This window comes from Oreochromis aureus, linkage group 7, assembly GCF_013358895.1.
Source record: "Oreochromis aureus strain Israel breed Guangdong linkage group 7, ZZ_aureus, whole genome shotgun sequence".
In the NCBI taxonomy this organism is placed as follows: domain Eukaryota; kingdom Metazoa; phylum Chordata; class Actinopteri; order Cichliformes; family Cichlidae; genus Oreochromis; species Oreochromis aureus.
Window position 1 is genome coordinate 20,919,450 of NC_052948.1, and position 16,716 is coordinate 20,936,165.

The 16,716-nt window shown below is 37.5% G+C and overlaps 1 protein-coding gene across 1 annotated transcript in view; it reads right to left on the reverse strand.

Moving 5' to 3' along the window:
- The window catches only part of lingo1a (leucine rich repeat and Ig domain containing 1a), a 60,523-nt gene that overhangs the window by 32,643 nt on the left and 11,164 nt on the right, over positions 1-16,716 (reverse strand). The gene's annotated exons all lie outside the window — the stretch shown is intronic.

Below are 16,716 nucleotides of genomic sequence, written 5' to 3' on the forward strand. Positions count from 1 at the left end.
ATTATTGAAAGCTCAGTTATGTTTTTTTCTTCTCTTTTTGCAAAAAGGATAACATTGCTAACATGAATGAAAGCTACAATTATCTTATTCATTTTTTTAAAATGTTGAAGGTCAAACTATCTTCACTCATTAAGAAGTGTCAGCCTTAGCAAAGCAGTTCAGCCACACTGCTGCTAAATTTGCACAATAATACCATTAACAATAGCTGTCAGTTTGCTGGGTGTGGTTAAGCTCATGCTGAATAAAAAGACAGAAAGTAAAGGGAATTAAAGAATATTGTTTTCTTGCTATCTTGCTAAGAGTCAAAAGAATATACTTTGGATTAAGACTCATTTACTTTACTGAGATACTATAACTAAATCCAGCCAGAAGAAAAATAATCTTCTGTGTTCAAAGCATGTTGTTTTTTAAATAAATGACTTTTTTTTTAGTCTTTTAAAATAAATTTAAGAGTGAAATCATTTTCTGTCTTGCTTACTTTTACTTATACCCACTGTCATTTCTTGGACAAAGGTCAAAGACCTTTTCTGATCTGTGTTAGTCTCTCTGGTGGGGTTTACCTTCTTCTTGGTGTCTCTCTGTGGGCCTTCATCTATCTGATGTTTCTAGTTCAGCGTGTACTCCACTGTCCTTGATGCTCAGTTCTGGTTTACAGAGCATATGCTCATTGCATCCCTGCTGCCTTCTTTTCTTGTTCAGCAGGTAATTGGTGACTCTCATGTCTAAGACAGCTATAGCTGAACTTATCTGATCAACCAATGCTGCAGATTTTTCTAATGCAGATTTTTACAAAGATATTACCCAATAATATTGGGTATTGTTATTCAGTAGTTTTCATTAATCTGCAGGAGCTTTGTCACTTTGTGTATTCTTCTCTTACGTCTTTTGAGACAACAGTGTTTGATCTCATACTGTGTAAACAGGACCGAATGGCTTTCTTTTTGTATTTGCTTCAAGATCCAGTCAGTGACCAGCAAGGCAGTCCTTTTGTCTTTTGTGTTTATGGTGGTGACTATCCTTTAAATTAAAAGATCGAACACAATGCAGAATATTACAAACAGTTGATTCTACAGTGCCTTATATAAAACATAGTTACATGACTAACATATAGAGAAATACCTTACCTGTTTGACAAGCTTCAGAACAAAATGAGCAAAAAGTGTGACCTCACCTGTTAATTTGTGTTTAAAAAAAGGTTTTAGAATTCATAATCATTTGAATATAGTCAATATTTAAATAAACAAATATACACATAAATAACCCCAAAATGTAAAGAAACGATCCTATATGAATGAACCTCTTAATGGCGGCTGTACAATTCAGTGGTCAGCCACTGTAGTTGCTCTTTTATCTTGTAGAACGAGCCGTTTGGGTTTTCATTTTGCCAACAAGACAAATGTGACAAATGTGTTTCCCTATAGACAAGCTATTACAAGCAGTGGTTTGGCCTCAGACCCCTGCAGATATTCTGCTCATGGCCTCTGAAACAATGGCTCTGTTTTTATTTATTTTTTTCATCTGCAGGGCACCATCCATTGCCAGGGCTACTCGCTTGTCATCTTGGCATACAGACAATGGCTTCCGGACACAAGAGCTCCTTGTAAAAGATGTTGCCACCCCTCGGTCTCTGTGCAGTACAGACACACATAAAAATCCCAGCAAACACGTGGACACATGAACACAGGCACACAAACCTAATCTAGACCTGAATCAAATCGTATCCCTTTGTTTTTGAGACGGTAACTGAAGGTGAGGGAGTGGTATTAGGAGATTAGGATACACTGGTAATAACTATTTCAAATAATTTCACTATCCCCCATCGCCCATACACTCCTCACTAACACTGCACTATTCCAAAGGGCAGGGAGAGATTTCAGTCTCTTTACAGCTGCCACCATGACTTTAGTAAATTGTTGACGGCCAAATCCATGTCGATCTGCTGAGTGATTGCATGCTGCAAAAGGTCTAATCTCATTTTCTCTGCAGCTCACACTGGCTGTAAACGAACAGACATTAAGTTGAAGTTAAGTTAAAACGTTCGATCATAGATGGCAACGCTTAGTTAAGAGTATTATGGAAAATCAATCATCAATAAGCCTTCAAAGCTGTTTGGTACAATAAGACTATGAAATGTTAAAATGTCCATTGTGAAAACTGTATCTGATACAAACAGTGTATGGCCTTATAGTGTACACTTCACAGAGGATGTAGATGGCCTGTGTTATTAGATTTTGCTGATGTCAAACACATAAAAATGCTCAAAGAAGCTCAGCGCCTCTGGCTAGTTTTTCCATGGCATGCAATCTTAACGCTATTCATGCATTTAACAGTGTCACTAAAAGACATGAGTCATGAAAAAAATATAAGCCGATGTATACGAGCTGCATAATTTAAAAACAGACCTAGAAGAAAGTATTTCATACAAAAGTCAAACTGGTTAACAAAAAGTGTTTAATATTATTGGTAATATTTAGCCCATGTGCCTCAAGGATTGAAACACTAACTGCTCTAGCCAAATAAATAGATTAAATTCGACCACAAGTGCGTTCCAACAACACTTTCAACCTGAGCAGAACATATGCAAAATTTACTAAGCTTACAAAACTATCTACTCAGCCTCCTTTTTACAGCTTAGATTTACTTCACACAAATTCACTCTCTATCTATTCATCCAGTATTCATCAGTCGGTCCAGGCAATCTTCTCATCTAATATATTCTAAAAACACTCTGAATCCACAGATTTATAAATGCCATCATTTTATTTTAAAAGATTTGTCACATTGGTATCATAGCTAAGTCAAATTTTCACCCTCAAGTAGAATATTTTGTTGCAACATGTCTGTCTTTAACACACCAACCAATGGGTTGTGATCTACTGCACATTAGAGCGCCACTCGGGCAACGAAAACCTGTTTCTGTTAAAGAGAAACTGTTTTCTTAGCAGAACATGTTCATGCCAAGTAACTAAAAGGCAGCTTGCTTTTTAATTCCTCACACATTTCAGGGTCAGCCTCGTCAGGCCATTTCCTTTGCCTGTGGAGGCCTCTGGACAAAGGTGGGAAATGAGAGGAAAAAAATACTGATGAGGAATGTGGCAGTTACTCTGGGCAACCAATTGCCTACTAACACTCACTCCAAGCTCTCACAAGCCATGAAAAACAATACAGCATGTAAAGTATCTGGCTGCTTATATAAAAAGTGAAGATTTGGGGTATTTTGATGAATCAAATGCCCAACAACAATACCCCAAGGACATCATGGAGAAGTGTGATAAAGTCCTATCAAAAGATGATGTTAAAGACTGGGAAAAAGGTGATGCTAGTGAGAAATCACACAAAGTTAGATGGTTTTAACAAAGGACTGAACAAGACTTCTATTGCACACTACTGTATATAAACAAAGGTATTAGATGATAAAGGTGTTTAGGCCCTAGCCATGCAGTCTGCCTTTACAAACATTTGTAAAAGAATGGTTTGCTCAAAAGAGCCATAGGAGTCAAGTCAGTTAATGCACTTTCTTGCATTCTAAATATTCCATGATCAGATATAATTTGCATTACTGAAAAGTAAAAGAGTTTAGGAACCATAGCAACTCAGCCACAAAGTGGCAGATCACATAATGTTACACAGTTGGGATTGCTGAGGCGCATAGTTCATAAAAGGCACCAAAGCTCTACCTATTCAGGAACGACAGAGTGCCAAACCTAAAAAAAAAGTTGTGCCAGGAGCTTCGTGTGATGGGCTTCCATGGCCAGAAGCTCCTGTAGGTGTAATGTGTAGGTGTCCGTGGACTTTTATCTATATAGTGCAGATACAAAATCAGTGGGGAACAGGCCAAGACAATGAATTGAGAATGAGTCATAGCAGTAGTTTCCTCTTATGAGGTAATGTATATGCAAAAACTGGCATTCCACACAAGCGCATATGTTGTTTGAAGAACAGTAACAGTTTGCCTAAACTAGTGAGGTTGATCTGACAGTTTTATGGCTGGACACATATGGAGAGTAACTTCAAAAGAAATACATATTCACTATTTAGGCAAGGACATTCCAAGTGAAATGACAGCAATGCAAAGCATCTCACATTCAGCAGGAAATTCTCACAGTGCTGCGGTCAGCTAGATGCTGCTCCATATTTTTAGACCGTGCTCCTACTGTGAGCAGAACAGAACAGATGACTGTGATTGTACACTTTGTTACAACACAGAGGGAGAAGCGTAGAGATTAGAAAGCATTTCCTGGAATTTGCAGAGATAACCGATTGCATGCATCCTATCACGAATGATGTCACTGGAAACATTAGGGGACAGGATGTTGACATTATGGACACGAGCGGTCAAGAACAATAACGGTAGATCAAATGAGGGGTAAACATAAACATATTCAAAACAGAGTTTGTGAAACGTGAAGGTCAGGTACACATGTGCTCAAACCCAGTTAGAGGCAGCATGAGATGCACTGCGATAAGTGTCACAAGATGAAAGTCCAACTGCTGCTTGTGAAGCTAAAACTAGATGTGAAACTGAAGTCATTACAGCTAAGATCAAAAGGCAACCATTCATGCGCCATCATAACATGGTATGGCATTTTAAATGAGATAAATATTACTGGTATGACTCTGCAGACACTGTGTACTTAGTGCAGTAGTACAGCTGAATGTGACAAAATGATTCCTGTTGGACAATCACACTGATGGCAAATTTGAAAGCATGCAGTCAAATGAAAAATATCTGGCGCAGGAGTTGGATGCAGAGACCCGATTTCCTGAAACAGTGCACTGTGACACCCTCCCCCCAAAAAAGGAAAAATATCTTCAACTACAAGGGAGACAGTGAGGTAATAATGGATCCACACAACAGGTTTACAAGCTGTTTTACTGGACTACACTATTGATGTTGTGGAAGAGTATTTTTTCTGACATCCAGGGCACAGAGACATATTTGGGGAAGTGAATCTGATCGCATCTGTCAATAAGAAAAATGCTAGAACTTTTCCCCAGGGAAACATCGCACTGGAAAAAGCCGTGACACATCGTGACACCAGACACATTAAAAGCAAAGGATATCCTGCAGAATTGAATGCTTTGAGCAGACTTCTAGATGCTGGAACTAAACAACTACAGAAACTCGAGTTCACCTCCAGTCTCCAATAATCGAATCGAATTTGGTTGTCCCACTGCTTTTTGCACCAGGTAAGTTGCTGCAGGAGATCACAGTTTCCTAAAACTGCAACAAACAAACAAACAAAAATATAAAAGGCTTCTGAGTACAATGACACAAGACAGACTTAACAGACTGGTAATGATTTTCATAAAGGATAATCCGGCACAGAGAATCAAACCACAGGGTTCAGTTAAAGTAGCAAACTCTACTGGTAGCTACCATTTAGTAAGAGAAAATATGGCGGCTTGGTGACCACAAAGACATGCCACAGTTATTTTGCTCTTTGATTTCCGCTTGGGGCACAACTGCCAAGGAATAAAATTAGAGAATGAGTCTTTGGCTTGGGCATATGGGTGTCCAGACACAAATTAATTCAGCAGTGATTGCAATACACTATATCTCTAAGGGTGCTATTATGAGTAATTTATGTATCTATAGAATATATATATATATATACTATTAATTATTGTAATGCATGATATAAAATTCTTCAGTGAAGTTAGTTTCTCAACTTGCATTTTCATCCTCGGTCTGGGAAATTATTTGAAGTCCTCGAGTGTTTTTCTCTGACCTTGCTCGAATTCTACCAGCTGCTATCGGAGTTTAGTACTGCACCACATGGTGTATGGCTTATTAATCACAATGAATCAAATGAAAAACAAAATCCACAGTTCTGTCTTGTTTGATTTACAACAATACACATTTCAGCACGGGCAACCCACTGCGATCCAAAGTCTGTCAGAAATGCACTCAAACAGAGCTGCATCTGTCAACATTCGCTGGAAATGGTTCAAACGCAAAGTAGTAGAATTTACACTACTGAGACCAAGAGCTTTTCTTTAATCACCCTGAGGGATTTTATGTTTTTGAATTTGGGGTTCCCAGAGGTGTTATCAGCATTCTTTCACGATTAATTTTATTGGCTGTAATGCTGAATTGTATCTGAATTGCTAATTTTGGTGCTTGGTATTGAAATTTTCTTCTTTCAGTACACTATCCTGCCTATGGGGAGGTAGGATGGTGTATTGTGTAGACTGGCCCTGGGCAAAACACTGGACTCAAAGCAAAAAGTGGGTGAGTGTGTAAAGGCCAGTCTTATGGCTGTGAAATAGTTACAAAAAGATGGATCAATTTTTTGTGTTCATAGACATGAATTGCTACGTTTTTCTCGTAGAGAAACCAAGGATGTGTCACTATGGCAACCAGAAAAGCAAAATTTTAAAAGATGTGATCACAACATTTTTATATGACTAACTGAAAAAAAGTAACACATGCAATTAATAATGTATTTCAAACAATAGTTGAACATGATTCATCTTCATGAACTCAAAATAATTTGAAGAAATTTAAATTGAGGAACACGAAACAGTTTGTGTCCTATGACTGTGACTGTATCACCAGGCTGGGTGATTTATTCTACAAGCCCTCGCGTTTTGCAACATATTTACCTTCATAAGCATGTGTGAATGAGAAACACACCGAAAAAGAATTTGTAGTAGCAAGCAAAGATTAAAGGGTGCTATTAGTGCGCACCATTTGACACTTGAGTCATCCTGAATCTGTAATCTGTATCATCACCAAAACATTTCTTGGTTTTGGTCTTCACAGGAAAAAAAAGATGGTGGCTGACCTTCAGATTTGATCCCTGACATTCTCATTTAAGGAAGAGTTTCATTTTACTTAATCTTTCTGCTGCCTTCAAAACTGTATAAACACTTTGAGAAGTTTTATTTGGTGACTTTTGAGAACTGCTGGATTAAATAAATAAATTATTGATACAGCAACAAAATTTCTACTTTATTTATGGCTTTAATCTAACATCACATTTTAGTTATATTTCAAAAACAATTTTTAAAAAGAAAAGAAAAAAGAAAACACAAACCAGCTGTTTTAAACATGTCAGCAACATGAAATCTGTTCTCAAATCAGTGTGGTTTGTTCCAGCTTTTCACAGGTTGCAGGATAAGTACCTCTATGATACTGTACAATAGCAGTTCCACTACAGCATGGCGATCAACAGAGCAAATGTGCAATAGCAAATAAAACCATTTAACCTCTTCAACCTACCTACCCTGCAGAGGCAAATGACAAATACATTGATATTTGTACATACACTAAATCCTGTGTGCACATTCACAGCTGCATAGCTGAGGTACAAAAGTGTTGCGTTCAGGCTAGCCACGGCACTGCCTCAGCCGAATCTCATTATTTCAATGCCATTTCTGAGGCAATTACCAGGTGGGGAAATGCTAGGTCTGTACTGGGTGGCTTTATTTGTTCCAGGGTTATGGCCATTTCTCACTGTATGGGTCAGGGCAACTGGCCAGCTCCCTTGCAGTGTATGTTGAGTGTTTATGCGTCTGCAATGAGTAGTATTTGCGGAGTGCACTGAGGTCATTATTAGCAGTTTCAGTGACAAAAAGCCAATGTCTGAATGGCTCCTTGGATTGCTACTGAGGGTTGAAATGTCAGAAAATAAAAATCTGCTTACTAGTAATAAACAATGTTGAAAAAATACAGGGAGCTTCAAAATGATGTTTTTGATATTTCATGTAATAATGTCCTTGCTATTCAGAAGCTGATTTGTGATTTTATACTTTTGCCTAGTAGTTCATACTAGTGAAGCCATACATCAGTTGACAGATTTTTAAAAACTCTTCTTATGATCGCTTCCTCGGGAATGGAAATTGAAGTATAGTAATCACCGTCAGCTGTGTGTGTATGTTTACTCTATTTTGATTCTTTTAATTAATTCACTTTGATAATGTCCCAGTTCAAAAGCAATGTTATCTCTGGCCACTTTCTACTGTAAGGTAACCTCCAGCTCAGCATGCTAAATGAAGACCCAGTTGAAGAGTAGAGACAGGTGAAGTTACAAAAAGGGGTTTTTCTTCTTCTTAGTGACAATCACACAGAACCCTGAAAACAACAGACACCACTGCCGAGCAGATGATTTAGCACAAAGAGGTAAAATCTATTGAACATGTAGCTGGAAGTGATGGAGGAGACACGAAGATGCGGCACTTATTGCTTAACTTGTATTTTCGTTCATGCATGCATACATTACAATGTCTGTTTATACAATTTCTCAAGTACTTTTTCATTTTTCAACAACATAACGTACATGTGTTGTGTCAGCATTCATCGTATAAAGTATTTCCAGTATCACTGCAGTTGAAAACACACAAAACAACTGAAGAATGATAAAGTTCCTCAGCTCCCAGAAACAAATGTAGCAAAAACACATTTAGTATATCCTTTGAAATATGAGCTTCTTTAAGTGCACCTTTATATTTAGCTGTTCCTGTGAATTGTAATCTTATTTTACTTTTTTATGGTTTTAATCCACGTCATAGTGACTCTGATGTAATGTGGATGTGTCTCCGGTGCGTGTTTACAGTAGCTGGGTTCACTGTTCTGGCCTTGAGCTCAAGCATTCTAAAGTAATAACTTTGGCAGCACATGCTGTCAGATATTAAAGCCTTTCATGGTGGGAGGACTTATCACATTTTTTAATCTCAGAAGAACTATTATAAAATAGTAGGTGACTTCTTTCACACAAGGAGCCCCCTGTGGTGCTATATTTAATTTATAGAATTATTCTTGACACTGATGAGTGAAATGATGATTGAAGGTTAATTATATGCCAAGACAAAGGAAGGAAAGGCATATAACTATTCAACTATTTCTGCTCTAACAATGGTGTTCTATAACAGGTATCATAATCCCAAAGTTTAGTTTTGACTCCTATGTTGTATCCAGGATATGTTACTGTATAATTAATATAGAGAATATTAAATACACCTTAGATTAACGTGTTATTTTTTAAAAAAAATCTTATATAGGCTACACAATATATATGCTGTGGAATATGTTATGGATTCATCTATTCTTATTCACAAGTGGGCACATAATAATGCATAATTAGGACTTAACTTGACCCATTTTCCAAAGGAAGTTTTGACCTTTAATTGCAATGCTTTATTAGACTAATTAGTATAAACAGCATCACAATCTGACAATATTTCATGATTCTATAGTTCTTCATTAGATACAAAGATTTTTAAAGTCATAATTAGGAAAGTCCAAAGAATGCAGTAATGATCTAATATTTTTCCTGTAAAAAAAAAAACAAAACAAAGAAAAACAAAAGAAAACAGCAGAGGACCAGAATCCTCTGGGACAGCTGTGGATATGCCTTTCATTTACTCTATTTAGGATCCTCACATAGGCTTAAATTTTTACTTCCGCTGAAGTCAAAGAGATGCTTGTCACAGCCTTGGCAAGAATCTCAGAATTAAAGGTGAGGCGGGCCACCACAAGTATCCCACTGATACCACAGCCAATAAACACTTGCTGCTCACAGCTGGAGTCAAGCCAATGCCACAGGGAAGTCACTGGATTAAAAGGTCTCCAGAACGATTGACAGGGCAAGGTAGGCTCTGCAAACCATGTAGAATAATACATGTTGTAGCCACCTGTTTACACTCTATTCCATTTGCAAAAAGCATGACAAATAATTTCTTTCATCATGTTTTCTATTCCTCCAAAAGTAGCTAAACATTGTTGTTTATAGACAAATCAAGCACCTCACTCTGTACTATGTATATATTGTTGCTGTATCTCATTCTAATTTTTATGACTTTGTCAACAATTTTGTCCCCCTTTTTTCTGTCTTTATTAGTGCTTTTTTTAAAAATAAAAAAATGTGTTGCAGTCCCAGTCAAAAACACCTAATTTTTCCCATGAAGATTTAATAAATTATTTGGTTAATATCTGCCATGGGTCCTAAAATAAAATATCATACAGTATCAAGGGAGATAAGAGCACTCTGTCAGACATTTCAAAGAATAAAAACTCAGATGCTATTGCTGCCTTTGTTAAGTGGATGGGGAACTTCCCAGAAGTTAATAGGACACTGGGGACGCCTCCAGATCTACCTGAGACAGCTTGGGCATACCCTGGTCATGCCACGCATGAAAAAGGAGACTTGATACTGCTAAACTGGAAGCCCCAATTTGAGCAGCAATGACACTCCTGGGAGAGAGGAAAACTCCACCTACTGATGTGAATGTCCAATTTTCAGCTGGAAGCTCTTCTTGAAAAAGGTGTTTTCCCTTTGCTCCTGAAAAACATCTAACTGCTTACTCCTCTTTTCATGCCAGGGTGAAAAGAGGTGAAAAGAGTGAGGCAAACTGTGTGTTTTAGTGTTTGGCTAGCTAGTTTAGCTTAGTGCGGGTAACTCAGCCTCTGCTGCTCTTTGTCATTGGTACGGTTTATAATATTTATGGACAGAATTTCTATCCTAGCCAATGGATGAAAGGTGAAACATGTTCTGCTGTCTGCTCTCTGCTGTTCTGCAGATGATGTGGTTCTATTCGCTTTAGCCATGACCTCCAGCTTACACTAGGATAGTTTGCAGCGTGAGTGTCAAGCAGCTTAAATGAGAATTACCACTTTGAAATCTAAGGCCGTTGTTCTCAGCCAGAAAAGGGTGAAATTCCCCAATGTGGGTCAGGAGCAACTTGGAGGAGTTTATGTATCTTGGGGTCTGTTTGTGGAGTGAGGGAGTGCGACACTGGCAAATGGCAGTGATGCGGACATTGTACCAGTTTGTTGTGGTGAAGAGAAGTGAATGTGAAAGCAAATCTGTTTATTCCTGGCTGATTTACATTCCTTACCTACGTTCATAAGCTGAGGGCAATCAAATGCAAACAGCAGAAAAAAGTAACCTCAGAAGGTTGCCTATGCTCAGCTTTAGAAATATGGTAATATGGTAACAAGCTTGGTTATTTGACAGGGCCTCAGAGTATAACTGCTATTTCATCACTTTAAAAGGAACCAGTTGAGGTGGTCAGTGTATCTGGCCAGGATGCCTCCTGTGTGCCTCCAAAGTGAGATTTGAGTTTTGGACATCTAAAGGAGGCCCCAGCGCAGAGCCAGCACACGCTAGCGAGATTGCATACCTGGGCTATCTGGCTGTTAATGTGGAGGTTTTTGGTGGCATCACTAATCTAACAATGTCTGGTTGACTTAGTGGCATATCACCAAGTAAACCCAAGACTGTCTCCTTAAGTAAGCAGAGAAATGTGATTCATACATGTTAGTTTTTGTTAACTTACATTTCTTTTTGAGAAAAAATACAAATTTAGCGTTCATGCAATTTTCGGATTTGTCATATTTTATGTCGTCACTCTCCAAGAATAAGTGGTTTCACGTTGTGTGTGTGTGTACTATTTATTTATATGTATGGCATCAGAAACAACCTGTATTGGTTACAGTGTTAAATGTAAGGAGAATGAACTAGCAAATACAGCAAAATCAGTATGTTTATGATTGAAATGGATTACAAATAAAAGCACCAGAATGAATGTTTTCATAAAGCCAGTCCTGTGTGTGTTTTTCTTCCCTGTCCTTTTTAGGAAATCATGAAATGTGTTTTACCTATAAACAGTAAGCGTGTTTTGTAACGCTTTGTCGCGTTTCTTTTTTTCACCACTGATTACATTCATTTTTATACCTGGATTATTTTGAAAGGAAACAGCAGCAAACTCAAAGGACGACCTTGTGTCTTTATTTGGAAAGAAATTAATTGCTCATCATCAATTCAGTCATTTCAGGTTTCGTGACAAGCCTAAATAGCCTTGAACAGAGGTTGAGAGTGAAAGGCAGTGCGCTTTTTAATGTGAAGTAGTTTGTTGTTACAATGTACATAATACACCCTGCAGTATGAAACAAAATGATTTTTTATTAATAGAATAGAATCGTTGGCATTGTTTAAACCTTTGAGTTGTTATGTGTTTATACAAAATTACAAATGTATGAGCTTATTTATGTCATGCTTTAAAAAGGCTACACCCTTTTCTAATTTAATACGCATCTTTGCAAGGCCATTATATATTTTTGGTTTTTGGAGGGTTTTTTTGTCTTTTTTTGTCATCAACATCAAAAGCTGTTTTGATGGATTAACTTGTAAGAAATTGTCTGTTGAATGTGCAAGTGAAATCAGAGTGTGAAACTCATGGCTTTTAAAAGACTGAACATGTAATTTATCCTAACTCTCTCCCATTGTGTAATGCAGATGTTTACTCCAGTGTACTGCGGCTCCACACTGTGTGTCTACTGAGGCTTTTAAAGCCTGTGCCAATCTTTAATGTGACCCTGTAATTAATCTTCATGTCCTGAAAAAGCAGAAAACATCCAGCTCTTTTAGCACCTTTGTAAACTACCCTTCTCGCTACAGGAAAGTCTAAATGCGACCTTCAGTGATATTTTCTACAGCCCCTTGAGCCCTACTTAGCTATTTTCTTTTAAGGTTATTGACACAAAGTTGTGGGATAAGAAAGCTCTGAGACAAACAAGCTGCATAATTGCTTTTGTAAAGAACCCTTTTTGAAGTCTCAAGGGTTCTAATGTAATTCCCTTGATAATACCATTATCTAACATTGCTTTCTCCTTCCAACCATGATATTCACAGAGGTGTGAGTAATAGTGGGTAGAAGGAAAGACTGGGAGCTGTGCTCTAAGGGTTTGATCTGTGATCACCTTGATGTATCTTTTTTTCCTTTTTTTTGCAAATGATTCTTTGCCATTCATTCTTTTTCAAAGATCGGCAATTCAGATCATTAAGGCACCTCTGCCTAGAACTTTGGTGTGGCACACATCATCTGCTCTACCTCCCACCCACAGACTTACATCTCCAGTATTGTATAACCATACTTCACACTCTGCAAAAAAAAAAAAAAAAAAGACCAAACAAATTGCTTCTCAATAGGGAGTAAATGACTCTCACAATCAATGCTATTTTCCTCAGATGCAACACATTAGTTACTGCCACTTGATACCATAGAAGGTTATTTGTCAAACAGCTAGTTCATGCTTTCACTGAGGCTATATTTCTAGACTGGTTTTCCACTGAAAAAGACCAAAGAGAATAAAGACTAATTTAAACATGAAAGCAGACATGATGAAAAATATCACATCACATGTGCTATTAAGCACTCTTAAACCTTGCCGTGAACATATAAATCTTCTGCGTACAGGCGGCTTAGATGATGTCACTGTAAAAAGTGTGTTGAAAGGCTACATTCCCACATTGCAAGATACAGTAGGTTTGGATGTAATGGGCTGTTGCTGTGATCTGTGTCGTGTATCATCACAGCCAACTGCAGTATTCTGCTCGTCAAACTCCCTGAAACCAGGCCGGGGACACCTAGTCTCATTAAACCGATTTGCTTCTCACTGTAACTTGCCACACTTTGTTGCCAGCAGACGGAGTAATTGGCGGAATCAATTAAAGTCTGCTTACTGTCTTGCCATTGTACTGGCACACTCCACAGCTCTCAAGGGTAGAGAAGAACAAAGAATGTCCATCTTCACCTGAGTTAAGCTGAAGCCAGTAATTTTAGAGCAAATTATGTTGTTCATTAAAATACAATTAAATTGCAAACAACTGGCTGTTTTTTTTCCTTTTACATTGAGAGCTTTGTATTTATTTATTTATTTGTTACATTGAATAAAGCCAATAAGCAATACAAAGAATATAAATTAAAGGGAATTTCAGGTTTTTCCTTCACCTTATGCCACTACTTTTCTTTCTATCTTTCTATCTTACTTGATTGATAATTTTTTTACAGAAAGTAAAACATTATGGTAAAAAAAATATGTGAGGAATCAAATCATGATTTATTTAGATTTACATTTTTCACTGTGGATGAAAAAGTAATTTCTTGGCTTCCGTTTCCTCTGCTCTTGACCTTCAGGAGGAATACCTCTGTGATCATTGTCTTTTATTCTCGCGTGTCTACAGTACCTTGAGAAAATGGGTTTCTGCTTGAAGAGACAATAAGCATAGCTTGCTGGGCTGCATATTGACTGTTATTTGTTTGTCTTTCTCTTCTTATGTAAGCAAGTGAGACACACAGAGAGAACTGGTTTATTGTTCCCACTGTGTATCACATGTGACAGAATTTTCTGTCATCAACTTTGACTATTATGCAGGTAAAAGGAAGATTAAAAAAATCCAGGGCTGATACAATTTAAACATGCAGCAGTAGAAATTGAAAAATGGGAGAGTTTTCTTTTTTAGCAACCGACGCTATATTTCATTGTCGTATGAACAAACCAATTGGATTAAGAGTTTAGAAACTATTCAGGAAACACTGTGGATGTCAGCTAAGTCAGCTAGGAGCTGACAATAGAAATGATCTTGATGCTGTTTAAAGTCATGTAGTTTAACCAGTTTCTCTTGGATTGCACATTCAAAGTAAGTATACTTTAATTGATCCTGCAATAATCCTGCATCTGGAACAACCACAAAACTTGCTGAAAAATGGGTTACATAGAAATGCTCAGATGAGGGTTTTTTTTTTCCTATGTTGTTTATTTCTTGAGACTCCTCACTGGATATGTTAATGTGGCAAAGCAGGACAACCAGTTCCCAACATTAACACAAATATGAGAGTCTGTGTGCCCTGACAGAAAAAATAATATTTAGATTTCGAAGCTACTTTAAGAGGAAATCTGAAAATAAAATTGTACCTGCTAGATTTTTTTTCATTTTCACAGGTACTAGTGTAATAGAAATTCCTTGTTAAATTATGCATTTTTCAGAGGTACCATATTTCTGGTTGATGCAGTATCAAATAAAGTGGCTACTTCCCCTGAACTTCAAATAAACTGTCATAGATTGTTCATTTAATGCAAGAAACAGAAACAACATCTACAATCGCTCATACACAGAAACACGAAATCTGATGTTCAAAAGTGAAGCTCTTCAGATGCCATATTTCATACAATGGATCTGGTAAACTGTTTCTTACAAACAACACTTCCAACAAAATAAAAATAAATTAATAATAATAATTGAATTGCAGACTAAAAATGGATGTATAGCATTAACAATATTAAACAAGAAAAACTAATAACATCACTTGTTTATCATGTAATTCCAGTCCATAGTATCTAAAATTACTGTTTCATCAACAATTGCCTCATGTCTAGGTGGACTGAAACAGGCAGGTGAGGTACACTGACCACTTTTACTTTTTGTGAATTCAAAGTCAGTTGAAACCACCAAGCAATGCAGTGTAAGTCTTTAAAATGTTGTTTCGTCCCTTTGTTCTTAGAACTGAAGAAGTTTCTCGGATGAGAGGTAAAATGTCTTCAAGAAACTTAAAGAAGTGCAGTCGCTTTTTTTCTAAGCTCCTTAGACTATCGTGACCTGGATGACTGAGAGAACCTACCCAGACATCTTTAAAATGTTATGTAATACATGTCATGTTTTCTGTCTGCAGCTATTCAGTAGTTATATATGAGAAAATATGTTCTGTCAAAAACCATTTTCACCAGTGTGGTTGTAGATTAAAATAAAATTGGCTGAAAAATGTGTTTGTGAGACAGGATGCAACAAAGTATGACAGAAATTTATAAAAGGGCAGGTAGTATGTGCAAGCTGAAGAGACAAGAAAAAAATACACCTAAGATTTTTGCAAGGTCACACCCGAAACAAAACAGAAATGATTTCATTTTTCTCTGTGTGCTCAGTGAGTGGGACATTAATCAGGTAACAGAGATTTTTCTTGTTTCCCCGTCCTCTGTAAGTGAACTGAGCAACAAAACACGTGTCTGTTGCGAAGGCTACATTATGGACTAACGAAAGGACGGGGGGGAATCTTGGCATCACTTACCGTTAAATGCAAAAGTTGCGTCCTAACAGGGAGTGATTTGCTTGTTGCACATTGCTTTCCCGCTGACGGTTGTGTGCAAACATTCAAGGCTCCATTTGGCTCTAATGTAGTTGCTAAGCACATAAGTGTCTGAACCTAAGTGTGTCAAATGAATAACTGTGTGTACAAACCACACGCTGACACTCATCCTGACTGGGAAAACTCACAGTGGCATAGACTACACCTGTCATACGTCAATAACTGGTTTTCTGCATTGTCACTGGTAGTCAGTTGCCCACCTCAAAGAAAAGTTTGAGAAAAGTTTATCTTGGGATATTCCCATTTTGCATAGCTGGCTTTTTTCCCCTTCCCATTGTTACTTGAATCTCATTAACTTTCTGCGGTCTCTGGTCACCACACTGATGCAAACTGCTTACTGTGTGGACAGGAAAAAATAGAAAGGTGTTCTGTTCTGTGAGTCTGTTCTGATATGGGCTATTCTTGCACCTCTATTTTCCATTTTTAATATCACTTCCAATGTCCCACTGTAAAATTACATTGTTAGTACCTTTCTCCTATACTTTATCTGCTTATGTTCTTTAAGACGTTTGGGTCGTCCAAGGCATCCCAATCAAAGTCCCCATCAACCATCTGGTTACTTTGTTGCACCCCCACCAGCACCAGAATCTAAACTCTATCTCGTCTATCTCCTACCTTCATCTGGGATTCTGCTCTATAATGTGTCACGAGAATACTTTATGTTTGCGTATTCAAATTTTTTATATAATTTTGTTCCTTTTTCCCAGTTGATTTCTCCACAGGGTACAATAATGATCAGAAATGACTTCAGTGAAGTCAATGAACTATATGAACACGCAGAAAAGGATA